The 27,984-nt window shown below is 41.9% G+C and overlaps 1 protein-coding gene across 6 annotated transcripts in view; it reads left to right on the top strand.

Annotated features, from left to right (window-relative positions):
* The window catches only part of LOC118350911 (uncharacterized), a 119,413-nt gene that overhangs the window by 36,593 nt on the left and 54,836 nt on the right, over positions 1–27,984 (top strand). For 3 of the 6 annotated variants that reach the window (XR_004805613.2, XR_004805612.2, XR_004805610.2), the window contains exon 5: positions 11,795–11,904. The gene's annotated coding sequence lies outside the window, so the exon portion shown is untranslated. Of the gene's footprint in view, positions 1–11,794; positions 11,905–21,378; positions 21,621–27,984 lie in introns of those variants that run through there. The other 3 variants (XR_004805609.2, XR_004805614.2, XR_004805611.2) reach the window with 2 other exon arrangements.

Genomic DNA, 27,984 nt, shown 5'->3' with positions numbered 1-27,984 from the left:
CTCTTTTTTTTTTTTTTTAAATAAAAATTTTATGTATTCATGACAGACACACACAGAAAGAGAGAGAGAGAGAGGCAGAGACACAGGCAGAGGGAGAAGCAGGCTCCATGCAGGGAGCCCGATGTGGGACTCAATCACGGGTCTCCAGGATCATGCCCTAGACCGAAGGCAAAGGCGGCGCTAAACCGCTGGGCCACTGGGGCTGCCCCTCCCCTCTTTTCTCTATAAAAGAGGTATCTTCCTTTGTTCTGTGGCTTTGCCTATGGTTTTGCTGTAGATTTCTTGTTCTGGATTGCAATTCTTTGCTATTCCGGAATAAACACATCTTTTACTGGTAAAATAACTGGCAGTTTTCTTCTTAAGATTAACGATATAAATATCAAATCATTATGCTGTATACTTGACAAATAATGCTATATGTCAATCATACCTCAATCAAAACACAAGAAACCCCAGAGAGCTCTCTCAGCCTCTCTGGCACTCTCCATCATGTGAGGATATAAGGGGAAACAACATCCCAGCAGAGAGTTCTCACCAGAACCCAATATGCTGGCACCCTGATCTTGGATTTGCAGTCTCTGGAACTGTGAGAAATATACTTCTGTTGTGGATAAGCCTCTGAGTTGATGGTATTCTGTTATAGCAGCCAGAAGGGACTAAGACATCCTGCCACCTCACCACCAGCCCCAGTCCTTAGGGGGGAAGGCATCAAGGCATCCACCCATTGTTATGATCTTTACCTGTCGCCGACACAGTCTACCTGGTGGGCACCCTCCCGGCAGGACAGTTCAACAGTTCCATTGATTGCCAAAGATGTGCACACTGATAAGTAGCCAAAAATAACCAGGGCAGGTGGAATGTTTCTAAATAGAAATGTGATACACTTGCAAGTGGGCATGAAGCAGAATGTGGCAGAGCCCCAGAAAGACAACAGATGGGTGGTTTAGACACAGCTGCTGTCACCGGGAGGGGGCATACTCACTGATTACCATAGAGATAAGGGGCATTGAGGATTTATTTGGGGAGAATGTTTCAGGGCATGAAGAATATAAATAGTCACTTCCCACCTAAAACTCAATAAAGGGATTAAAACATCAGATTCAGGGCGATGGAATTAGAATTACAAGCTGCTAAAACGCATAGCCTTAAGGTTAGGGATATTGGAGCAGAGAATGCAGAGTATCCCATGGCGGTGAGCGCAGCCCGAAGGTAGTGATGGATCCCACTATAGAACCTGAAAGGACTTAAACAAGTTTACATGCTAGAGCTCTTATTGCATTTTTTTCTAAAGCTGTGGAGCAGAGAACATCAACTTAGTCACTTTCAAGCAATTTTCATCTTGTCAGGTTCATCCTTCTCTCTAGACTTTCAGGGGGACTTCTGTGGCATTATGTGTGTGAAGGGTGCATGCACGGAGCCATGTCCATACCTAGCTTCCATCCTTGTCTACTGAGATGCAACTCAATGCACCTGATCCTTGGTCATCTGCAAATTTTATTCAGGCTGCTAGCACCTCCATGGATTCTATAATTTACTTAAAATTACATCAGCCTCAACAGTGTGATATTATTTGTGCTTAGTTAAAATGACATTTTAGAACAGTCAGCTGCTGTGTTCTGGAGCTCACACCCCTGGCATTGTAGGCTGGCACAGTTTAGGGTGGTTACTAGCTTCTGATTTTATTTAAACTGAACAGATTAACTTTATGTCAGGTACTAGGAAAAATGCTTTGAAAATACTGAGTCATATTAATGCGCGAATAATACTACATAAAGTTTATCTCTGTCATCAATATTAGAGGCTTTAGGAATTAGAACAATGGATTCTCATAGATTAGTGACATTCAATAGGTACAGTTTAGCTAGAATATCGCAGAGACACCCCCTTACTTTTGCTTGAACACCTAACTAGCTGTGCAACCTTTTCTCTAAGGGAGAGCAAGTGCTTGAGGCTTGATCTCTCTATGGTCCTGTGACTGGCTTTAGGATAGGAGGTTTTGGTTATGTAATACAGAGCAGTCCTATGATAACAGAATCCTGTCAAGAGACAGGATTTAATACAGATATGGTTTCATGAGCTTTAAGGACAGAAAGCTAGAATTCATCCCATTGTTTTATGCCTACTTGCTAACAATAAGTGTTTATTTAGTAAATGTCCAAATGTGAGGAAGAACTTAGTCTAAGACTTTCTTTCACTATAATCCCACAGCATGATTGTGAAGTGATAGCTAGCCCTCATCCATCTTATACTCTTTGGTGGCTACCGTTATCTCCCAGAAATAACCCAAACTGGCCTAAAGAGAATCGGGATCTGACCAGTAGCAAGAGTAGTCCTCACGCCATCTGTAGCTATATACTCTTACCACAACCATGAAATTGCCAGAGGCCCTCTGCTTCTCAGGATTGTTAACATTGCCTGTCTCAGTATATGGGAAATGATTCCACTGATTCCACTGTTCACTATAGGCACATGGGACCAACTCTGTAGAACCTTTCTTATTCTTCCTTGCTATAGTAGCAGGAGGAGTGCCATAATCGTGGTTGTTCTTGGGATCCAGAGAGAACAACCATTTCTCCTCTGACAGCTTGTACTCTGTGATGACCTAAGCAACATCTGTGAAGCTCCTAATCCCCCCACCCCATGCTACATGTGGTAGCCAGTGTCTCAGGCAGTCTGATAACCTGTGCCTTTTGGTAGTCACATCCCCCCATAGCCCCCTTCCAGATGGCTCCAAGGTTGGTCTGTGAAACCAATAAAATACCACAACAGCAACAACAAAATGGTATGTCCCTTCTAAGACTAGGTAATAAAGGATACAATGGCTTCCATTCTGCTTGATATCTCTCACTTCTATGGTTGGACCAGACAACCCACCGAGAGGAAAATAAATTGCTAGTCATGCAAATGCAGGATGGTCAGGACCCCGGAAAAGAGCTGTATGGCTGCATAAAAAAAGTTTCCCAGGGAGCCTGCTGGTAAGGGAACATCATGAGGATCAGGCATGTACCTAAAGGGAACTAGATAATTTGGGTGTCTGACTGCCATTTTCCTTCACCAGGAAAAGAGATGGATGTTGTCATTATGTGAGTGGCAATGATTCAGCAATTTCATATATTCACAAACCCACCAATTCTAGCACTGGACACAAATAGACTAAAGGTTTCAGATGTGTGAGAAGGTCAGGCAGTAGTATAAGGGTCTTGGGATCAGGGACAAATACTGTTTTGTGATGGGGAGAGCTCTTGCCCTTATAGGTTCTGTATCTGGATCTGATCACTTACTGTGACTTTGGGAAAGTCACATAGTCTCTTTAAATTTTAGCTTTATCATCTGTAAAATAGATACAATAATCCATGCTCTACAGACTTCATAGAGTTTCGGAGAGAATGAAATGAGTAAAATGTAGGAAAGTGTTTAGTAAACTATGAAATAGTATATAAATATAAAGAATTATTATTATTTACCCACACCAATTTAAAAAATGTAAATTTATAAATTAGAAAGTCATTACGTGCTGAAAATATTGTTCCAAACCTAATTAAATTAGAACAATGGTTCATTTGTCAATTTATATGCTAAGTATCCAAATAGCAACGCTATGGAATGTAACTAATGAACAGGAATAGACCAAAATAATGAGTTTGTTATATAGCTAAAGTCACCACCTATATTTTAGCCAAGTCTTAAAAACAGGCTTACTCAGAATCCATTTTTTGAAAGACTGGAAATCAGTGAGTTATTAACACCTGGGTTGCTTAGGCCCCCTATAAACAGTGTTAAAATGTATACAACATTTTATTTGCACTGCACTTTTTCAGTTTTCACAATGTTTTCACAATGATTATCAGAAAATACTTTGAAGCTAACAAGAACACTTCTCATCATCAATGTATATGTAAGAGAAGAAATTGAGCTTCAGAAAGTATGAATATCATTTGTAGGTCATACAACGGTTGTGTAACTGGTTCAGCTGAAATTCACTCGCAGGTTTTCACTTCAAGTTCCATATACTTTCTATTATAGCACAGATATTGTGAAGTATATGGATGGGTGATCTCGATTGTTCAGCCTGTCAGGCAGACACACACGATCATCCCCACTCTCGCCAAATCAGCTTAAATCTCCACTTCATTTTGGCCCAGGTGGAAAGATTCACTAAGTTCCCTTTGGCTAAGTCTGAGCTGGGAAACTTTTGCAAACCATACTAGTTTTGTTTTTGTTTTTTAAAAATATGAAACTTTCTAGTGTCCTCAGTCTTTATACATTCTAGTATTCTGTGGGGCTTTGTGTGTAAATGAGTTTAGCCCCAGGAGCTTTGAGGAGCAGGGGTCCCTGGTTTGTCCTAGAAAGAGAATTGGAGATGATAGATGTGATTCTGGATACCTACCACACGAGCGGAGCCAAGAGGGTAGCCAGGAAGGCTAATTCCTGGCATCTACTTCCTTGGTGGACTCATGAATAGAAGACAGAAGCTGGAATTTCCTTTACTTTCTTTTTCCTTTTTTATTGTTATTTTTAATGATGTGGTGTATTTTTAATACATGTTTTTCTGATAGCGTCTCCTTCTTCCCCTTTTCCCCCAGAAGTAGAGATTCACAATTCTTGAGAGGGGGTGGGAGTTTTTGTTTCTAGTGGGGTATTCTCTCCAATGATTTGATCGGTTGTCACCTGAATGAGTTGTCTGGAGGGCTGTGGTGTGGAGAGGTGTACTGAAGTCCTGCACTCACTTCTCTGGAGCTCTTCCATCCCTTGACTGTGAGTATAATCAGGAGAAAGCCACTTGGGCTCCTTCCTCTCCCGTTTCTTTTCTGTTGCTATTTAAAATACAAAAGAAATACAGCTTCAATGATTCTATTTACTCCACTCAATAGAGATAAAGCCCATGGGTGGCAGATTTCTTCAGGGAATATCATCGACAGAGAGTAGAAGGTGCTGCTGGAAGCATTTATTTCTGGCAGACAATTCTTCATTTGATGGGAATGGGAAGAAATGGAAATAAGTGAACATATTCACATGAGACCTTTAAAACAAAATAAAGGCTTCTGAAAGAGCAGGTATTCATTCTGTGGGACAGAAAGGGGGTTGGAGAGATATTGGATAAACATATGCACACACACCTGTATGACACCGGCAGTCCTAAACTTAAAAATGAACTCAGAGACAGCAGCTGTTTATAAAGCAGTTGTTGGGAGCACCTTCTGAGAGAAACAATGCTCCACAGCATGGAGCTGGCTTGCACAAGTCGTAAGCTCACATGTTCTTGAGCACTAATGTAGTGATATGTTAGTATCCCTAGGGGGAAAGTGCCTTCAGCTTTTCTAAATCAGGAAATTCTTGCTTTTTTCCTTAGAAAAGCAAGGATTAATTACATGTAAACCACAGGGTTTAAATAAAATGGTAAATGTTGAAAGGATTCTAATCATGAGGAATTTTAAGTACAATTAGTACTTAACAAATGTTGTCTTTAAATTTAATTTATTCCAATAAATTCTCATTGACCACACGTTATTATAAATTAGCCACAGTCTATCTGCCCCAGTCTGTGATTCCCAGCTGAGACTTGAGTGGAGGTTGGCTTCAGGTGGATGCCAGAAAGAGGTGTAAGAGTAGGGCTTTATATAGATGTGGATGTTATGTCAATAGTTCAGAGGGACTTTTTGTCTCTTTTTAGAATTTTTCCTGTCTAATATGTTAATCCTCAAGATGATCGCTCAACAACAGCAGGCTCCCTTGAACAAGGAGGTGCCTTTTCATGTTGCCCTATGCTCTTCTTCTGGGTTCAGAGCCATCCTGCACTTGTATTTTAGGCAGTTTATTTTCCTCTAGGTGGGCTGTATGGCTCAGCCATAGAAATGTAGTCTCCACGTTGGTGGTCTGCTTAGTCATCTGAAACATATCCATCCTCTACATGATTTAGTTGTTCCAACCCCACTGTGAGGCTTCTTCATTGTTCTGAGATGAAGCCAGCAGCTACACTGTGTTCCCTATCCTTCCTCTGAAGCCAGTTTCAGATGCCTGCCTCTTCTGTTTCAGGGCTGGGGACCCCCACCCACGAAAGATTCAGTGGAAATGACAGGCATATCTCTCACTTCATGCTCGTAGCCTGAGGAGCTTTCCTAATTTCAGCTCACTCACAGATTAGTCTACCCATGGTCCAAGAAACGATCAATCCAGCCTGATCCAGTCCCCAGTTCCTTTTGAGGATTGTTTTATGCATTTACTCACCTATCCCAGAGCATTTAAAATAGTTTCATTTTGAGTTAATGAACATAATTTTAAGCAAGGGGAAAAGAGGTAATTTCCTCAAAGAAGATTGCCTCCATGATATTCTGGTAAGAAACAGGCCCATCACTAAATTGCTGCTCTGTGGCCAACCAGGCCTCAGCATGAGAGGAAAGTGCTCAGTTGGGTTTGCAAGACAGAACCTCTGTGTGTGTTTGACCCCACTATCTGCAACAAGTCAGGTTGTGACTCGAGCTAAGTATCTTTCTCCTCTCCAATCTGTCAAAACGCCTTCACAATCTCAGAGTGATAAGTGAAAGTAAATGAGAATGTGCTTTAAAAATTTAGAACTGAGATATAAATATCAAGTGTTGTTGTTTATGCTTATATCTAGTCCAATATTACAGCTTCAATGAAATCTACTGATATATTTTTCCATCCACAGCCACATTCCTTTTTCTCATCATTTTATGTATGTGGCTGTGTGTCTAAATGCAGACATAAACATATTCATAAAGAAAGATGGCTGTGACTGTGGATATAAATGTGCTTTTAGCTTTTTTATCTCACTGGTGCAGATGACTATGTGTCTTAAACCCCTCAAGTGAGCTATGTTTTGCCTTAAAAAGCTGGTGCTCCAAAAATAAGGCTTGGGCTGAGTCATCAAGCCCAGAACTAGGGAGGGGATGTGATGGAGGAGAAGGTAGGGAGGCTTTTTCAGTGAGGATGCCCTTAACAAACTGGGAGGACTTTGTCCCAAAGATTGGCAACCTAGGGCCCATAGGCTAAATTTGACCCTCTACGAGTTCTGTATATAAAGTGTAAGTGAAACACAGCCACCTCCATTCATTGAGTATCGTCCATTGCTGTGTTTGTGCTATAACAGCAGAGTTGAATACTTGCAATAGAGACTGTTTTTGGCTTAAAAACCTAAAATATTTGCTATCTGGACTTTTGAATAGTTTGCTGACCCTTGCTTTTTCCCAATACCTGCAAACATGTCATATTTTCCACATTCTATACTTTGATTCATTTTAGCAACATAATACCCCAACGAGGTAGTTATGATTTGTGTCTTTATGTAATATTTGCTGATGAGGAAAACGAAGCTCAGAGAGTTTGTATGATTTACCCCAATTCTATCATCTAGAATGAGCCAGGAGGGACCAGGCCTAAGATTTCTCAATCCTCTGTGCACGCCTATGCCACATCAGCTTCTGAATGGGAGCCTCTCTATTACATATGCTTGGGGGTGAATACTCTCCCTATCTTAGTATCATCTAGCTATCATCCATCATCTTAGCTTTCTTGAGTTAGGTAGAGATGAAGAAATGAAATTCAAGTTACTAGCCTTGTTCTTTTGCAGACTAGAGTGTAAAGGACACTGGTTTGGGACCCTAAATTCTCATTCAACTCCTAACTAACTGAGTGGCTGTGGGTAAGTCACTTGGTTCTCTTGGGTCTGAGTTCTCTATCTACCATACAAGTGGGTAAGTTAAAAAAAGATCTCTAAATCCCTGACAACTTGAACTTTCTACAAAGTGCCCCGGTCAACCTCACTCACTAATACCACATTACAGCAGTTCTTGACACAGTTTCTTGTAGCATCAACAATCCGAGGTTCCTACACAGTAGCAGGTAAGTAGTGCAGGTGCTGGGGAAATAGCAGGCTTCAGTAGGGGATGGTGGTCCTAAGATCTTCTGTTGCTAGCTCTATCTCTTTGCCCTTCCATGGGTCCCCGTACTACAACTACAGCTTGTCCCTTACGTTTCCCAGAAAATTGCAACTCTGCAAAGAGTCTGGTGAGGGGGCTGGTGTCCATAAAAAAGGGACAAAGAGAACAGTCACTTATTTTGTTACCAAAGAGTCTTTCTCTTTTTTTTTTTCCTTTTAATGGAATGTTCTATTTTTAAGTCCCCGTCAGCCTGCAAGTGCATGTGCAGCAATTGCCCTGAACACATTTGAATAATGTCTCCGCATCCTTCTGTGATGTGGTGCAGAACGACAACTTTGTACTTTGCATTTTTATTGTGATGAAGATATTTTATGACAGTATTTGAATCCCGACAAAAACAAATTCCCCAAAACAAGGCATTTCTAGACCACTTACACAGAAGGAAGGTGGCCCAGACCAGTCCCCTCTTGGGAAGTTTGGATTGGGATAGGGCTGGCCCCTCATGGCAGGGGGGAGCCCTGAGAAATCTGTAGAAGTTGGGATCCCTGGGTGGCTCAGTGGTTTAGCACCTGCCTTCAGCCCAGAGAGTGATCCTGGAATCCTGGGATCCAGTCCCACATTGGGCTCCCTGCATGGAACCTGCTTCTCCATCTGCCTGTGTCTCTGCCACTCTCTCTCTCTGGGTCTCTCATGAATAAATAAATAAAATTTTAAAAAAAGAAGTTAGTGAGCACTCCATTTGGAGCCTCCAGTGGCCCCACTCAGCTCCCTGCTTGCCTTGGGTCAATCCCAGGGCAACACCAGAAATTCCAAAGTCAGCTTCAGTGCCAGGCAATCTTTGTTTCTCTCCACTTTTTCTTTTCTTTTCCTTACTGTGGTTGAATTTGCCATTTAGTGGGAATCAGGTAGGTTCCAGCCAATAGAAATGTTTTAGTATGGGGAAAAAGAAGAGATCGGAAGAGCTAAAAATTCCAAGAGGGCACTGTGAGATAACTCAGAGTTGGCAATGTCAGGGCACTTCTATCACCCCTAGAGCTGCAGAAACAGGAGATGCCATCACCAGGGCTTAGGAGCTAGAGCTATCCAGAGAAACTACACCCACATCAGGGGCCACTTGTAGGAGCGGGGCCACAGAGGGATTGTTTGAGGGGAGCTAATACCATGGGGGAGACATAATCACTTCTAGAGATGAAGGCAAAGCAGAGGGAGTGAGGGAGAGAATTCCCTGGCCTGTCCCTCCCTTCTACCCTCCAGCCTCCTGCCAGTGACTCCCATTAGTGGACTCAACAAATTAGCAAGGGAGCCTCGGAAACGTAGTTTTCATGGGTCAGCTTCTTATAACACAGGTCATGGTAGGAAAGGGGTGGGAGGATTAATTTGAGAGAAAGAAAGAAAGAAAGAAAGAAAGAAAGAAAGAAAGAAAGAAAGAAAGAAAGAAAGAAAGAAAGGAAGGAAGAAAGACTTTGGATATTGTTTACTCTGTCAATTCTATTACCCTTAACATAGTCTCAGTTGTCGTGGGAAGATTCCCCTCTGCACATAGGACACGCCTATGACCAGAGGTGACAGACACAGCCAGGGAAGACTGACATAAGTGCAGACCTGGGCCTAGGCAATGGGGGAGTGCAGTGGAGAGCCAGGGGTCACATGGACCTGTGCTGGGGTTTGGGAGTACAAACTAATGGTATTGGTTAAAAAGAGATAGCAGCAGAAAAAATTATAAAAGATTTGTATGATCAGACATTATGATCACATTGTGCTTCCTGGTGGCCCACTCATGTTTGGGTTTGATTCCAGCTAGCAGCTAGTACTTTAAGGAGCAGGGTTCCTGAGGGAGGGATCGACCTGCTGTGAGCCCAGAATTTAGGCCTCCATCAAACACTGCAGCGCTTAAACCTTGGTCCCAGTCCAAGCAGTGTCAACAGAAGCCTGGTCTTTTACGCTGAACCAACACATTCGCGCACAATGCCCTCCAGGCTTCTAGAAGTCAGTTTCAAATATCAAACAACTGTCCAAGTTGCCTATCCAGTTTGCGCCTAACCTATGTTTTTTGGTCTTAATTTTCTGATTTCAAAGATCTGACTTTTTTTTTTAAATATTTATTTATTTGATAGAGAGACAGAGGGCAGGCCGGCAGAGAAGGAGAGGGAGAGAAAATCTTAAGCAGACCCTGCACTAAGTGCAGAGGCTGACATGGAGCTCGATACTGCAGGGCTCAATCTCATGACCCTGAGGCCACCACCTGAGCTCAAAGCAAGAGTCAGATGTTTAACTGACTGCTCCACTCAAGTGCTCGTCAAAGATTTGACTTTTATATCTACCTCTGGCTCCTTCAGGACTGTTTTTCTCTGCTGCTTCTGACCCAGTCCACTCTTACCTACTGGTATGTCCTATTGTCTTAGGAAGAACTCTCTGCTCTGGCTCCTTGGCTTACAGAATGCTTGCCCTGCCCCTGTTCTAATGCCCATCCTCTGCCAGCCATGACCAGCCCTCACCCTGCATGAGGGTGCATTCTGAAAAGCAAAGGAGTGATGTGTCAGGCAGGGAGAGGATAGAGTTTCTGTTGAATAGGCTGGAAAAACACAGGAGGGTAGAAGGAAGGGAGAAGCCGGGGAATTTCTCTTGCTCTCTCTTTGCTTTGGGCTTGTGTTGGTGTCAGGGGGGACTGAAGTCCCTAATGTACTCATCCTGGTCAGTCAGGGACACATGACTATCAAAGCTCAACAAATTATCCTTTTCCCCATTTATCACAGGTTCCCTCACCAGTTAGCAATATGTGTGCCTTTTCATCTATCCCAGAAATTCAAGGAAATCTGTCACATCTTTCCTTTCCAAAATGGCAACCACTTCCTCTGTTTTCAAGAGTTTGTTTGTTAAGAGACATTAAGTCAAACCTTCTGTATTTAAATACTAGTTCCACCGTTGACTACCCCTGCAACTTCAGAGAATAATTTAACTTCTCTAAGACTCAAATTCCACATCAGTAAAAGAGATATGGTCTCCCTGATAGGGTTGTTTTAAAACATTTAAATTGAGTAATTCCATAAAGAACTTAATGCAGTAAATGTTGGTTGACATAATCATTACCATCATCATCATCATCATCATCATCATCATTATCCAAGACTGAGCAGTAAAAATGGTCTTCCTGGCTCTCTACTCCCTTGACACTTCCCACAATAACATTATCAGCTTGTTTTTAACAGTTTTTACAAATCACTGCCAGACAAAAGATAGCAGGTACCATATATGTCACTAAATTAAAAAAAAACAAATCTTAAAAAGTCTTCATTTTCATTGTCCCTGGTCAGTAATTCCTACATTTTTATTTCTTCTAGGTCTCAATAGACTTGTTGGCTTCCTATTTTCATCTGGAAACATCAAAACTTCCTTTGCTCTTTCTAGTATCTGTTAATTCTTCACTTCATAAGAATCTCACTCTTTGATATCTATGTTTATCTACATTCCAGTTCACATTTTGGTTTCCTTATGTCTCATCTATAGATAACCACTTGCCTCCATAGCCTATCTCATCCTTCTACAAACTCAGCTTCCAAAAGGTTTCAAGGAGAATAAAACTCACCTTCTCAGGAGTTTGAAGCAAAGAAAGAATGTATTATTTATAAAAATATCAAACATAATTAGCCTTTTGAAACTAGGTGTCCCCTGGCTGTCAGCTGAGTCACACTGTGGGTTGGTTTCTAGGCATATGACCTTGTTTTTCCAGCATATTGTTTACCAGATCAGGCCTTGAAAACATGGGCAATGAATTGACCAAATATTTGTTTATATCTGGGCAACATTGCATTCCTTATTGGTAGCAGGATAAGAACCCAGAACCTCAGACTCAGCCCAATGCATTTCTCATCTGATATTTTTTAAATATTTTAAAACAGACTGAAAATGGGCCATAAGGAGAAGAAAGAGAAAGAAAACTATGAATTGACTGTGACCCAATCTGATCCTGTATAAGAGCTAAGTGGACTGAGCCTGGGGACTCAGTCAGGTAAGACTCCAACTCTTGGTTTCTGCTCAGGTCATGCTCGTGGTGGTAGAATTGAGCCCTGTGACAGGCTCTGCACTCAGCATGGAGTCTGCTTCAGATTCCTTTTCCTTCCTCCTCCCCCTCCCCTCCCTCTCTCTATTTCTCTCTTTTAAATAAATAAATAAAATCTTGAAAAAAGAGAGAACTAAGTGGATATACTACCTAAATTAAAACTGTAGCTCCAATACATATTCATTGCATGATTTTATCTTATTTATTTTATTTTTAAAGATTTTATTTATTTATTTATGAGAGGGAGAAAGAGAAGCAGAGACACAGGCAGAGGGAAAAGGTGGCTCCCTGCAGGGAGCCCAGTGCAGTACTTGATCCCAGGACCCTAGGATCATGCCCCAAGCTGAAGGCAGATGCTCAACCACTGAGCCACCCAGGCATCCCTCATTGCATGATTTTAAACAAGGTACTTAATGGCCTAAGGCCTCAGTTTCCTCATCTGCAAAATAAATGTAATACCTACTTTTTAAGATCTGGGTGTGGTTTAGTTGAATTAATACATGTAAAACACTTCAAACAATTTGTAACTAGCTGAGGAAATAAGTAATCTGACATAGACAATCACAAAATCTCAGTAGCATTCTCATAGGTCTGTGGAGCAACTGGGGCAGCTTGAAACTGCAAGTTACATCGGGGTATTCCATGTTTCTCTCATCCTCCCTGGACCAATGGGCTAGCCAGAAATAGTGTTCCACTGTGGCACGAGAGGGCAAGCCCAAACAAGTAAGCACACTAACCCCTGCTTCTTTCTTTCACCATGATATCCTGTTGACCAAACTGTTCTTACGGATGAGCCCAAAATCAGGAACCAGGGAAATATATTCTTTTGTTATTGTTATTGGTGGAACTATGAGGTTACATGGTTAAGGATATGGATTTGGATGGAAAGAAGTATGAAGAATTAGAACCAATAATTTAGTCTACTACATTGGCATATAATAAAATGTATTTAATGTTAGCTATTGCCAGTAGTACTATCCCTAGACAATCTTGAAAGAAGATTCCATCTAATACACCCTTTCTCTTCCTGAGTACTGTCTTCATATACTCCCATTACCTGCTTGTCATGAAGTGACCCCTGATGGCTCCATCTTGTTTAGGGCCTCTATGACAGTGTCCCATACAGGTTCACACTGGCATTACAACTTCTCATACCAACTTTTCCCCCAATAATATTTCATTGGCCTACATCCAGTTTCTTCTCTTCTCCAAGATAGGTGCAAGTCAACTAGGAATAATGAAAAGCTGGTAGCTTGATACATTAATACTGCAAGTGATCTCTTTATTCTAATAGAGATCTTTTGATAAAAGTTTTAATGGCAAAATATTCAGGTAATATGAAAGGCTTGAAGAGGGAGACACTTAGGGATCTGGGAAACATGGGCCAAAAAAATATACTCAAGAAGATATCAGGTTGACTTCAGTGTGTCCATGTCTTATTCTCAGGAACCAGTGAATATGTTACCTTATATGGCAAAAAAAAGACTTTGTAGTTGTGCTTAGGTTAAGGATCTTGAGATGGGGGAGATTAGATTTTCCAGGTGGGTCCAATGTAATCAGAAGGGTCTTTATAGAGGGAGGTTGTAAAATTGGAGTCAGACAGAAGGCAATGTGATGATGGAAGTAGAGAGACAGAGGAGATGGGAAGACAGCACACAATTGGCTTGGAAGATGAAGGATGGTACCACAAGCCAAGGAATGCAGGAAGCTTGTAGAAACTGGAAGAAGTGAGGAAATATATTCTCCCCTAAAGTCAGAAGGAATACTGCTCTGATGACCCTTTTAGAACTTCTGACATTCATAACTATAAGAGAATAAATTTGTGTTGTTTTTAAACAAGTTTGTGGCAATTTTTTACAGCAGCAATGGGATCCCTATCACTTTGGAAAAGTGGAATCAGGCAATAGTGCCTATTCTCATATGATCATAACTAAAACTGGAAAGGGCTTAGAATTTTCTCTCTGCTGGGCCATGAGACTTACACCTCTTCATCATTGACACTGATACAGCACTTTTGATAAGACAGAGTTAGGGGACCAAGCATGTAGCATAGATGTCTAGCAAGCTGGCTTAACACAAAATTTCCTAATGTCTGTCTGTTCCATGTCTCAGCCTATCAACAGTTCTGTTGCCCAGAAGATCTTAGAGGGCCTAAGCTTTGTTTCAAAGACCATGGCCCATGTGATCTGTTTCCTAGTTTCTTCTAAACATAGGCTTTTAGAATCTTCATTCCCAGTATATGGACTGCTCAGGCTGGAATTTACGTGATCACCTAGGCCAGCTTTATGAATAAGCAATATAAGCAAACAATGATTTGTGAAGTGTGAAGTCTATGCTCATCTCTGCTTTCATATAGGACCGATTAATCTGAAGATGATAGAAAATACCAGGTGGCTTGGCTTAAATAAAATAAATTTTATTTCCTCTCTCTTTTATTTATTTTTTTAGAAAGATTTTATTCATTTATTCATGAGACACACAGAGAGAGAGAGAGAGAAAGAGAGAGAATGAGAGAGGCAGAAACACAGGCAGAGAGAGAAGCTGGCTCCATGCAGGGAGCCTGATGTAGGATTCGATCCCAGGACCCCGGGATCACGACCTGAGCCAAAGGCAGACGCTCAACCACTGAGCCACCCAGGTGCCCCTTTCCTCTCTCTTTTAAAAGAAAAGAGAAACTGATACCAGATAAGGAAGACTAATATGTAGGTGTGGTTAGTAGGGGGACAACTTCCTTCTTTCTGTTCTACCATCTTAGAACATTACTTCATATTCAGGGCTGATTTGTTGGCCAAGCTGATTGGCAAAGCTCCAGCCATGAACTCCATCTTTTTGGCAGAAAGAAGGAAAAAGAGGGAATGCAAAAGAGTGTGCCTCTCAGAAGAATCATTCCCCCTTTTAATTAGCTTCCTTGGAAGATCCTCATGACCACTACTTACATTTCATTAGCCACCCTTAGCTTTAAGGGAATTTGTTAAAAGTAATCTCTCTCTCTCTCTCTCTCTCAATGGGGACATTGTCTCAAAGAAAAGCATCCAAATTCTGTTATAAGGAAAGAAGGGGAGAATGAATACTGGTTAGGCAACTGTTTCTGGCATAGTCTACCTGTCACTATCCAATATCCAAGAAGACTATGCATAAAATATGTTCACCGCCTCCTTGAATGAGTCAATTTCAAATTCTTATCAGATTGTTCTATCTAGCTCAAAGTTCATAGTATTTGGACAATGTGAAATTCTTCACCTCAAATCTGAGTGTTTCTTCTTGTGATCCAGTTGCATATAACCCCAAAAGCAAGTTATTTGCTCTACCAACATACCAGGATGAAGAAGAACTGGGGTATTGCCATAAAAACAAACAAATAAGCAAAACCCTTCTATTTGGAAGAGTGGAGATTGAGAAATACAATCCATAGCAATTTCAAATCTTTTTGGGTAAAAACAGCAAGGACTCTTAGCTCCTCCAGTGGAAGATTTCAGTGGAATTGTGATGTATTTGTTTATCAGGCAGCCTCAGTTCTGCTCTCTGGAAAGAACTCTCTTCTCTGTCTCTCTTCTTCTGTTGCCTCTGGCCCTGCATTCTAGAAGTCTTATTATTGCTCATCATCCCCTCTGACCACCTTTGAAGTATGTACTGGAGAGTCCACCCTTGGAGGGCTGCACATCTCTCCTAGCCTACTTGCTGCTGGTACAGTTTGGGGAGTGAGAGTTTGCTTTGAAGATAGAAAAATCTCAGGCTGCTGATGGCCTGTTTAGGTTTATTATGATTATTATCTATTTTCTCTAAAGTTGACCAGGCTTTCACTAGTCTTGCTTCTACTCTGTTTTCCACAAAAGAATTGTAGGCTAAAAAGAGCTTTTAAGCAGAAAGGGTATCATCTTTTATTTACTGGCCTCAGTGCTTGGCTATGCCTTGCTTTCTCAAAATAATGGTCACTTCCTGGATTCATCTGAAATAATGAGCTTGGACAGGAATGTAATAACTTTAATCCTATGTTTTCAGCAGGTTTCTAGCTTCCTATGAAAGGATATCAGTCTTATGTGCTGTAAATACAGCAATTTCACAGACACTACTTATAACTGCTTCAGTTTGAGGTACAAATGCATTTCATTTGGCTTTTTCAACCCTGCAAGACCTAAATTATGAGACTCCTATTCTACCCAGCTTGCAGTCTGGGAATATCTCCATCAGTAAACTGGTACCTCTCTCCATCTGTGTTTATAGTGTGGCTAGCTCTACTCTGAGCTTCTTTCTCTCTTGTAGTACTCTATAGAAAGCAGCAGGAAGAGGCTAGAACATATCAACATTTTTAATCTTCCTACCATTTTCCCAACACTTCAACCTTGACCAGCATGTTGTCTGATTCCAAGGTATAGTAGGCAACAGACTGACAAAATGGTTCACCACTGCAGTAACAAGGGCAGGATGGTTTTCAGACTACAATATCAGACTCAATATCTGCCTTCTACCTCCTCCATTCAGCCAGGTTGGTATTTTGGGTTCTGTTGTCTCAAGCATCTTATATCTAGCGACCAAATTCTTTATCACTTAGGATATATGTTTCAGCTGCATGTAAAGAAAACCCACATAGACGAGCTAAATGAGGTAGATGTTCATTTCTCTCTCACATGAAGGTAGTAGATGGTCCGGCATTGGAATAGCAGCTCTGGAGATTTCACATGACTAGGTTGCCGGTGCCTTTCTGCTCCATCATTCTCAAGGTTACCTCATTGTTTAAAGTGTTTGCTGACTCCTCAGACATCACTTTCAATGTTCCCAGCAGGATGAAGGAGAAGGGAAGAGAAGGGCTAAACAAAAGTAAAGTCTGCCAGCTGAGTCAGCATGACTGAAAATTCCTCCGTGTTCTTCCCTGTGACCATTACTTACATCGATTTGGCCACATCTAACTACATGGGAGCTGGGGAAAATAGCTTAGTACACAGCCATTCAAAATAAAATTGGGTTTCTGTTAGCAAAAACAAAAAGGATAATGGGCAGTCAACTATCCGTTCTTTCCACATTTTCCAGAAATTCTGTGCTCCTCTGCCTTGTCCTGCTAGGAATCTGGCCAATGCCGCATCCGCATTGTAGCTGATTGCCAGAGACTTAAGCTAAATATTTCCTGGGTGGGGGGAGAACAATGATTGTGAGTCATCTGCACCTCAATGCTAATGCATTTCATGTCATTTCCTGATAGTGGTGTGATGTAAGAGAGGGGCAGGGGTGAAGGGGAGCCTCGGTGAGGGCACACCACCAGAGCAGGGGAAGGGATAGGAAATGGATACCAAGATCCACCTCATCAGTTTCTGTGAGGTGGCCTCATGCCATGACCATGAGCAGATGACCAGCTTCTCTTTCACATCTTTCTACAACAATCAGGGTCACAGTTGAAAAGCATGTTTTCTGCCCTGCCACACGCCCTGAATCACTTCCAGATCACTCATGCTGCACCATCCTGCCTCTAGGAATATGAAGCAGGGCAAGAGGCTTTTGGGCAGGGCTACATGTTAGCTCTTTCTTGGTTTGTCACAGAGAGGTGCTTTGACACAGGAAATATAGTGCCTTTATGGTGAAATGGTCACTGTACTCCGAGAAGGTGTTTTACATTGTGCTGTCATCTCTTAGCTAACAACACACTGGACATGGAATATCTCACTGCCAACAATGAATTTGTTCCCAGCCTGCATGACCAGGTACATGGAAATGGTCAGAGTCTGTGAGCACCTGTTGTTTGGATGTTCTTGTGCACCTTCTGGGACTGGACACTTATTCCCCAGCTGCTGGGAGTGTTAGTGAATGAAAGCTCTCCCTTAGGTCCCTCTCTAGGATTTGTCTTCAGTCAAAGACAGCCACTTGACCCAAGGTCATACTCCTTTCGCATGCGGTGGGAGGTTAAATGAAGGCTGGACTCCCTTACCTCAAAGCAAGACAACTGCAAAGGGCCATCCCAGTTCCAGAGTCTCTCATGAGATGCAGGCAGATCTTTCTCTGTTGCTGGCAAATGATGACCCAGCTTTTCCTGCTACATGGTCCTGCTTTTCTCACTTCTTTTAGGTATTAATTTTGAAAGTACTTCTGTAGTAAAAATTCTGCATACAAATATAAGTCTCAGTCTGTTTTTCAGGAAACCTGACCTGCTAATGCCTGGGAGGTGAGGAGGAAAGGCAGACTTTGCCTTTCTGGGTCATAGTCCACCTGGACCAGTGTCATCCCTTTAATGGCAGTGCCTGGTTGTCTTCACTGATGACCTCCAGATATCATTGTTTCCTTTAATAACCAATAAAGGTCTGTCAAGAATTTATCAAGAACTTGTATGCCCATTACATTTTTTAAAAGATTTATTTATTTTAGAGAGAGAGAAAGAGAGGGAAAGTGAATGCCTGAGGGTGGGGTGCATGTCAAGCAGAGGGAAAGGGAGAGGCAGGGAATCTCAAGCAGTCTCCCTGCTGAGCTCAGCGCCAACATGAAGCTCAATTTCATGGTCTTGAGATCATGACCTGAGCTGAAATCAAGAGTCAGATGCTTAAGTGACTGAACCATCCAGGCGCCCCTATGTGCCCATTACATTTTTCATCTCTATCTCCCATTTGGGAAGTTGATTCTGTAATTTTATCTTATAAAACTTATTAAAGAGTTCTCCTTAAAAGAAACCCTTTTCAAACTTTTAGGTATACCCTAGCTCATAATAGGTAACACATAGACATTCTTTCCTAAATGTACCTCTTTGTTTACACTAAAGTTTATCAATCCTCTAACAGAATATTATGTTGTAGGTATGAGGAGGGAGTGTGAGAGGTCCCCTAGGAGCTTGGAGATAAAAGAAATACAATTAACTTTTAAGGATTCAACTAGTAAAAGCCACACACAGTGTTTAAAAATCTGGATGAGTAAATAAGAGCTTGTCTGTAAATATGTGACCATGGGGTTGGCATTGTCCCCCAGTTCCACACAAGGTGACCTGGATCTCAGAGATGCGGTTAGTATTTAGTAAGCAAAGGCCTAATCAATTGTATTGTAATGCATGAACATAAGGGAACAGCCTGGATCACAGAAAGTGTAGCTCAACAGGACAAAACTTGGCAGTGTTTTTCCAGCATTGTCCAAGCTGAGAAGACACTGAATCTGCAAGACAACCTTAATTTAATTACTAGAGAGGTGTTCTGTAGCAAAGGGCAGGAATGATTCATCATACCACGCCATGGCCTGGATAAAATCTCTCAAACTCTCCATATCCCCTTGCTCTGATTCTATGCTTACCACGCAACTTGAAAGTTATTATTTTGACCTCTCTAAGAAGGGACTGTCCTCAGGAGGAGAAATGATAATTCCTTTCATTGGATCAAAATAACTTCCATTGTGTATTAATAAACCTTCAATCTCCTGATGTGTTTTGATTTTAATTCGATTAGCGTGAGTCAGTGTCCCTTCTTCCACCTGATTTCAGGACAATGACAAAGTTAGGATCCCATGGGCACAGTGAATTCATCAAGGTAATGCCACCTCATGAGATGACTTGGGAAATAGCCAGCTAGTCTTCATCTCAAGACCCCTCACCTAGCAAAGTGGACAGAGACCTTTGGAAAGTTTATCTATATCTGTCTGCTTAATAGTTTACATCGAAGAATTGCTGAAATGCTGAACGTCAATAGCAACTTGGGGGATTTTTGGGAGATCTTGCCCTTCCAGATGGCTCATAAAAACAAGAGATAAAATGCCTCCCAGGCTGGAGAGATCCGTAGGACATATATCCTCCTAAGCTCAATGCTTGTTCATTTCCACACTTGATATCATAAATATGTAAAAATATTACTGTGTCTTTGACAAAATACTTTCCTCCAACCACAGATGCTTGGGTAGAGCAGGGAGTGCTTACCAAAAGCTTCGGGAAAGCTTGCATTAATCACAGGGTGGGTGCTTTCTCTACTTGGCCTTTATGCTGGATCTTTAGACCACTGCTGCCCATCAGGCCGCCAAACCAGATTACTTAGAGTCCTGCACTCCTCTTGGCCACATTCCTCTTGGTGTGACTTTAATTCTGGTCACCTGGCCCTGAATTCTAGGCTTCTTATCTCCATTCTGTCTGCCAAATCTTGCTTACCCTGATTCAGTGCCCTTCTGGACCTTCCCTCAGTGCTCTAGTCTCACTTTCCAACATGCTCTATGGGCTACCCCACTCTCCAACTCTGAGTATTAGCTTGATTCTGGTTATCTATCCATGACTCAGCCTCCATTCCTTTATTCCTTTTCTTTCTTTCTTTCTTTCTTTCTTTCTTTCTTTCTTTCTTTCTTTTTCTTCTTTCTCTCTCTTTCTCTTCTTTCTTTCTTTCTTTCTTTTCTTTCTTTCTTTCTTTCTTTCTTTCTTTCTTTCTTTCTTTCTTTCTCTTTCTTTCTTTCTTTTTCTTCTTTCTCTCTCTTTCTTTCTCTTCTCTTTCTTTCTTTCTTTCTTTCTTTCTTTCTTTCTTTCTTTCTTTCAAAATTTTATTTATTTATTCATGAAAGACACAGAGAAAGAGGCAGAGACATAGGCAGAGGGTGAAGCAGGCTCCCTGCGGGAAGCCCGATGTGGGACTCAATCCCAGGACCCCGGGATCACCACCTGAGCCAAAGGCAGACACTTAACCACTGAGCCATCCCCATTCCTTGCTTTTCTTAAGTCTGGGGAAAATAATTCATTTTCCTGAAACCCAACTACTCTGGGATTTTGTTTCCCATGTGGGAAAAATGAATGAGGTTGCTCTTGTCCCCCACACTCATTGCCTATAGGAAGACAAGGCTGCGCTGCAGGACAGAGGGTTAAGCTGGCAGCAGGGTTAGTAGAGAAAGGGTGGCAGGACTTAAAGGCAGCACTGTGGAGCAGCATGATGGCTCTGCTCTGTGTCCTAGCAACACTAGAGGCATGACACTTGCCATTCCTAGGCTTTCCTAGGTAGTGACAATTCTCATGCATTGCCTCTGTATGGGAAGATAGTATTTATAAGCAATGCTTCCTCTTCCTGACACCCCAAATTTCTTTTTTCCCCCCAAATTTCCTATTTTTAAAATTTCCCCTTTTATTATCCCAGGAGAATGATGATACAGCAAAATGAAGATAGGAAGCTAATTCTTGACTTTAGACAAATATAGGAAAAACAAGCTTTCTGCATTCCTGAGACTCTACATGATTCTCTTGGTTGAAGGAGAGGAAGGAATCAGAAAGGAAGCCAAGATAATTTAATATTGGAGATGTCTAAGCCTTTGGGAGGAGGTGACTGAGATCCTGGAAAAGTCTGGAGACTCTAAGATCAGAAGGGATCAGTGACATCCCTCTGCAGTCCCCACCCTTCCAAAGGAGAACCTACTAAAATGGAGAAAACAAGGGGAAGAAACCAATGGCCATGTGGTGTATCTGGGGAGGTGGGTCTGAAACAGATTTGTAATTTCTCACAGTACAGAAAGAGTAGAAATAGAAGAATGCCTCCCCTGTGCACATGGCACATGGCGTCACAGCCCACAGGAAGCCTTGCAGCTAGGATGAGAAGCTGCAAGAGGGAACTACGTGGACAAAAGAGGACATCAAACACCACATGCCCGCCCTCAAACCTTGGCATTATAGAAGCTACTATATTAAAAGGCCTTTGAACTAACTGAAAGTAAGTTTTCATTACCTGGCAAAATTGGAACTCAAAGTAGCAGCTAATATTAGTTGTAGAAAATAAAGAAATTTAAATTTCTTACCCATCTCTGGTAATTTGTGGCTTTAACATCATAAGTAATATGTTGGAAATCTTGGTTTCCTCGGAAGCCCCATGGAGTAATTTTTGCCAAGTCATACTTATTGGTGTAGGTGGAAAAAGGAATGGTTCTTCTGCCATAATTTGGCATACCCTTCCAAGGACTCTGTATTAGTCTACTTGGTCTGCCATAACAAAATATCATAGGCTAGGTGGTTTCAACAACAGAAAATAATTTTCTCAAAGTTCTGAGGCTGGGAGTCTGATCTCAAGGTGCCAGTGAGGTCAGTTTCTGGTAAGACTTCTTTCTTGGCTTATAGATAGCTGTTTTTCTTCTGTGTGTGTTACATGTGAGGAGGGAGGGAGGGAGAAGGAGGGAGAGAAGAAGGGAGTATAAGTGAGAGAGTGGAGGGTAAGAGAGAGAAAGAATGCTCATGTCTCTTCTCATAAAGACACTGATCCCATCGGTTTAGGGCCCCACCCTTATGATCTCATTTAATCCTCATTTCCTCACCAAAGATCCCATCTCCAAATACCATCACCTTGAGGGTTAGGGTTTCAACATGAATTTTGGAGGAACACAGTTCATAACAGACCCTAAGGATTTCAGACCACTCTGCAGAGTATGATGGACAATTCACAATGTTCGAAATGACTATTCACTATTCTTTATTTGCCCCTCCAAATCTGTTCTCCAGCCTTGTCTCCCAGGTCTGGGCCCCATGGAGCCAATGCTCATGGACTGCTCATCCAGGGATCCATTACCTTTGGGTTTCCAACTGGGTTCATCCATCAGGAGGTACTTTCAGAATTAGAAAAGGGTAAGAAAATTCAGGGCATCTAGACCTCCCGTTCCTTCCCTGTTGATAGCTACACCTTGCATGGGGCAGACCCCTACTTTCTGAGGTCCAGGAACAGCTTCCTCCCCTTGCCCCTTCAGCCTAGGTGTGATCATGTTTATGCTTTTGCCAGTCTCTGGGTATTTCATGGTCCCTTATTAGTAACCCTGGATACAACTCTGTAAAGTCCCTTCATTAAACCCTTTGAGCATGCCTGGACTCTGATTTATACAGCGATGATGCAAAGTTCTAATTAAGCTCCAACTCAGTGGCTGAGTGGAACTACTCAATGCTACTGACTGAGCTTCTTGCAAAGAAAAATACCCACAAGAGAGTGAGTGATTGACCATCCCAGCTTCTCTGAGAGGTTAACATGGCTTTACATTATGACAAAACTCTCTCCTGTGACAGAATGGAGCAACATCTGGTGGTTCCCTGGTGCATCCAGGCCTCTCTCAGGCCATGGAGCAGGGCACCAGCCCTGTTCAATAAATGACTACAGCTCTGCAGCCTTGCTATAAACATTAATCAAGGGAGGTGGTGTGATCCGTAGTTGGAACCCTAGCAGACCAAGTGACAGGTAACAAGGAAAAACAAAGTGCAACAAGAGCTATAGAAGTGAACTCACCTCTATCCTCATAGGGCTAATATAGTTCAGTGGGGAGATAGGCCAGTAACCAGTTAGAGCACAATGAGTATCAAAATAGAAGCATCTACTAAGGGCTTTTAGAGATGAAAAGAAGGAGCACCTCCTGTTTATGCTGACTCTTGGAGAAGATGTAGGTTTCCTCTAGAAAGAAGAGGGTGGCAAGGATGCTCCCAGCAGATGAGCGGCATGACAGAGGCCCTTGGTATGGAGGAAGGTAGGACATTCCAAAGCCACCAGTAGCCAGTCTGCCTGCAAAGGGAAACTTGCAATCATCAAAATACTCTTGGAAACTCCTTAGGAGACTGATGTATCATTCCTTACTAAATCCAACAGAGATTGTTTCCCAATATTGAAACAAGATTGTGTTTCTTCATTTAAGCAGCAGATGAAGGAGTTGGCTTGACTTTCAAAGTCATGTTCAACAAAACGTATTTATCTTCAAACCTTAGGCTGAGTGGTGGCACTCACACTAGGAGAGGCAAAGGAGTGAAGAGCAGACGGAGGGGGCGGGGTGGGTTTACAGCTCCTGTCTCTCAGTGCATCTCAGGACAAATGTTCATCTAGCACAACAGGAATGAGAAACTCCATCCGTTTAAATTATTGCTTCCTCCCGCTATTCCCATTTCTCTCATGGCAAGTCTATACCACAGAATCTGCCTGGATGTGGCCACAGATGGCTGGACTGCAGAGTTTATAGATGGCCTGAGGGGTGGCAGCTGGGAGCAGGTGGAGAGGAAGCATTGAAGAGGAAGTGGGGGAGTTGGTCTAGTGCTACACTGTGGTAGCACTTGTGCCATGCTGCATACTTGGACATTGTCTTTTGAAAACTAGGGACCTGGGAAAACTGGTCTGTGTACCATCCTGATGAGAACAGAAAGGATGGATCGAAGAAAGGTAGAAACAGAGGCAGGGAAATCATTTGGCCAGAAGCTGGGAAACACAGTCTAGCAATAATCAAGATCTCAGCCAATAAGACAATCATTGGAATTGAATGGAAATGTCCACTTCCAGAAATATGTGTGTGGCATATCTGACAGGACTGGATGACTGGTGGGAATCAGGAGTTTGAGAGAGTGGGTTCAAATGACTTCTATATATTTTTTAAAGATTTTATTTATTTATTCATGAGAGTGAGAGAGAGAGAGAGAAAGGCAGAGACACAGGCAGAGGGAGAAGCAGACTTCATGCAGGGAGCCTGATGCAGTACTCGATCCCAGGTCTCCGGGATCACAACCTGAGCTGAAGGTAGATGCTCAACTGCTGAGCCACCCAGGGGTCTCCGACTTCTAGATTCTTGATTGAGCAGCAGGAGAGACATTGGCCCCGAGTTAATGAGAATTGCTGTGGGGAAGCAGATGATGCTCAATTAGGATCATTTGAGGAGTCTTTGTTTTTTATTTGCTTTGTTTTGTTTTACAAATGGTCTCCTTACAGAAGTATTGGCAGGGTACAGGGGGACCATGAGGGACTGTACAGGAAATGGGGGTGAGATTCAAAGGGACAGGGAAGAAAACAGTTACCCAAATCAAGAGGGCAAGTCCTATAGAGCAGACCACCTTGAATGGAGCATTTAATCTTCTGATAAGGGATACTTCCAGAGCAAATGGACCTCCCAGGGAAGGATCCCTAAAGTCCTTACAAGATCTTTTTAATAAGATCATTATCCTCTCACTCAACTTCCTACTCAGGCTCCCAATTGATCCCCAAATGGAAACAAAGTGCACAGGAATCTACTAGTGTCATCCTTTCAGGCACGTCTCCAGGGACAGAAAGCAAAGTGGAAAAAGATAGGGAGAAGATCTCATGCCAGTCTCTTGGACTCTATGCTCTCCAGCCCAAGAATCTCCACATGGATCAGTAGTTAGGGAGGAAGAGCAGACTTCAGGAGAAAATAACAATTCATACAGAATGAAGACTGAGAGATGCAGGGTCCTAGTTCTAACAGGATTCAAGAAACATCAGGAAGTCAAAGTTGGATGAGCACCTAGTATGTGCCAGATCGAATTCTATGTGCTTTGCTCAACCTACCTCATTTAAGTCTTACTACAATAGCTCAAAGAAATATTATCTCCATTTCATAAATAAGAAAATTGTGACCTCAATAGGCAAACTATAGAAAGAACTCAGATGTCCAACAACAGATGAATGGATAAAGAAGATGTGGTGTATATATAGACAATGGAATACTACTCACCCATCAAAAAGAATGAAATCTTGCCATTTGCAACAACATGGATGGAACTAGAGGATATTATGCTAAGTGAAATATGTCAATCAGAGAAAGACAATTACATGATTTCACTCATATGTGGAATTTAAGAAACAAAACAGAGGATCATAGGTGAAGAGAGGAAAATATAAAACAAGATGAAGTCAGAAAGGGAGACAAACCATAGGAAAAAGACTGAGGGTCGCTGAAGGGGGGGGGTAGGGGGATCGGGTAACTGGGTGATGGACATTAAGGAGGGCACGTGATATAATGAACACTGGGTGTTATATAAGACCAATGAATCACTGACTCTACTTCTGAAACCAATACTACATTATATGTTAATTAATTGAATTTAAATTAAAAAATTTAGGGATGCCCGGGTGGCTTAGTGGTTGAGCATCTGCCTTTGGCTCAGGGTGTGATCCAGGGGTTGTGCTCCTTGCATGGAGCTTGCTTCTCCTCCCTCTGCCTATGTCTCTGCCCCCTCTCTGTATGTCTTTCATGAATAAGTAAATACAATCTTTAAAATAAATAAATAAATAAATAAATAAATAAATAAATAAATAAATAAAATGGGGAAAAAATGCTCACAAAAACCAAACCAAACAAAACAAAACAAAAACGTGACCTGGTGAAAATATGACTGGTCTAACATCAGATTCTTAAGTATTACAAGGCAAAATTTGAATCCAGCTCTGCTCTGCTTTAAACAGTATTCTCTTTCCTGTCTAAGAGTTAATTAAAGCTGTGCAAAAACAAGAGAGGATGGAAGCTCTAACGTCCCACTTCAGTGCCTACAATTATCCAGACAATTTATAAACAATTTCACACACTTCACCTCCAAGTTTGGATCAATGTCTATTTTCTGTAGAACTTTTGGAATGGTTCATTTACCCATCAGTTCCCTAAAGACTTGAAAGGCCTGTTTGATTATGATATTTGGGGTTTTTTGCAGCCTCTGGCTCCAGTGAGAACAGAGGAAGGGCACAGAGAGAGGTGGGGCGAGTGAAAAGGGAACAGGAGACACATGATAGCACCGCACAGGGAGAACCTAGCCGGGAAGGATTCTTGCAGATGTCTTTGCACCCTCAGCACCTGTGCAGTGACTGCCTTCGATGCCAGTGGCTGTGGCAAATGGCAAGGTGACCTATGTGTCTCTTGGAGCTGATCATTCCCAAGTCAGAAACCTGGCCTTGTTGGTTAACAGATTCCTGGCATATTCATCGTGTGTTCTTAATCAGCCTGTAGAGGGACCAAAGGGCCAATTCCAGTTATGTTTGGTTGCTAGTTATAATCTTGTTATAAGGTTTTCCTTTTCAAGTTTGGAAGTTAACAGTAAAAAAATAATAATAATAAAAAATAAAAAAAAATAAAAAAAGCCAAAAAACCTTCCTCCCCTCCTCTTCTTCCTTCTCTTCCTTTTCTATTTATTCCTCCCTTCTTCTCCTCCTTCTCCTTCTTCTTCTTCTTCTTCTTCTTCTTCTTCTTCTTCTTCTTCTTCTTCTTCTTCTTCTTCTTCTTCTTCTTCCTCCAACTCCTTTCTTTCTCTTCCTCCTTTTCCTGCTCCCTTTTTTCCACCTCACTATATCATACTAACTGGGTCAGTGTAAAAGATTCTGATCTATGAAATTTAAGCCCTTTGTCAAAACCTACTGAATTTCTCAAACTTTTGGCACATGAGAAAAGGAAATGCAGATTACTGTCTCCATGCCAGCACTTCTAGGATGGACAGACTGACAATGAGAGCAGCTGAACTGAATAACATGTTGACCCAAAGTATAGTGGTTACAGCCCAGAAAACACTAGAGAGAGGATTTCAATGAAAAGCATCCTTCTGGAAAGCAAAGAACAGATGACAGGGATAGAGTGGAAACAGGAGAAGCAATATGGTGGCAGAGTACTAGGAAATGAACTTTTTCATCTTGTTGGGGGTAGAAATGGGTTTAGTGCTGTGGACAAGTATTGGCTAGGCATTGGGAGATCCCTTCGTGGCTCACAGATTCTTGAGGATAGCAGCCATAGGATCTCCCCAAGGCGTGCTTGAGAGGCTTTTCTGCCCAGCAGTAGCATTTAGGGCATGTTAGAAATTCAGCAGGCTCAGGGAAAGAGGAGGCTGTTGTCCCAGTGGCAGAGTGAAGATGAGACAGCTCAAAGTCCATGTGGGTCTTCAGAGATGGGAACCCAAAAATTGAATCAAGTACACCTCTGAACTTCAAATGGCCACCTGGAAAGGACTATACTCTCCATGGAAATGGCTGAGGTAAATGGGTTCCATAGCCAAATGTAACCAGGAATTACTACACTCTTCTTGTAGTCTATTCTCTTGGCATTTTGTGTAGTGTTTTCTGTTCATTACACGTTGTAATATAACACTGTGATAAGAGTGTCCGTCATTCAAATATTCTCAGTAGTGCAGAGATGGGGTGAGGGATGCCCCTTGGCAATAGCCTGTGAAACCGATCACTTGGAGAAATTCATGTCATGCAATTACTGATTCAGATGGTACACACTTCTGGCATTCTTAAGGAGGATGATAAGAGAAAGATGTCTCTTGCTTGGATTATAAACCTTGTCATTGTATAAAATACACTAAGTCCCTCTCTTTTCAGATAATTTTTATAC

This window comes from Canis lupus, chromosome 16 (assembly GCF_003254725.2).
Source record: "Canis lupus dingo isolate Sandy chromosome 16, ASM325472v2, whole genome shotgun sequence".
Lineage (NCBI taxonomy): Eukaryota > Metazoa > Chordata > Mammalia > Carnivora > Canidae > Canis > Canis lupus.
The sequence above is the reverse complement of the archived record's forward strand: the minus strand, read 5'-3'. Positions and strand labels throughout refer to the sequence as shown.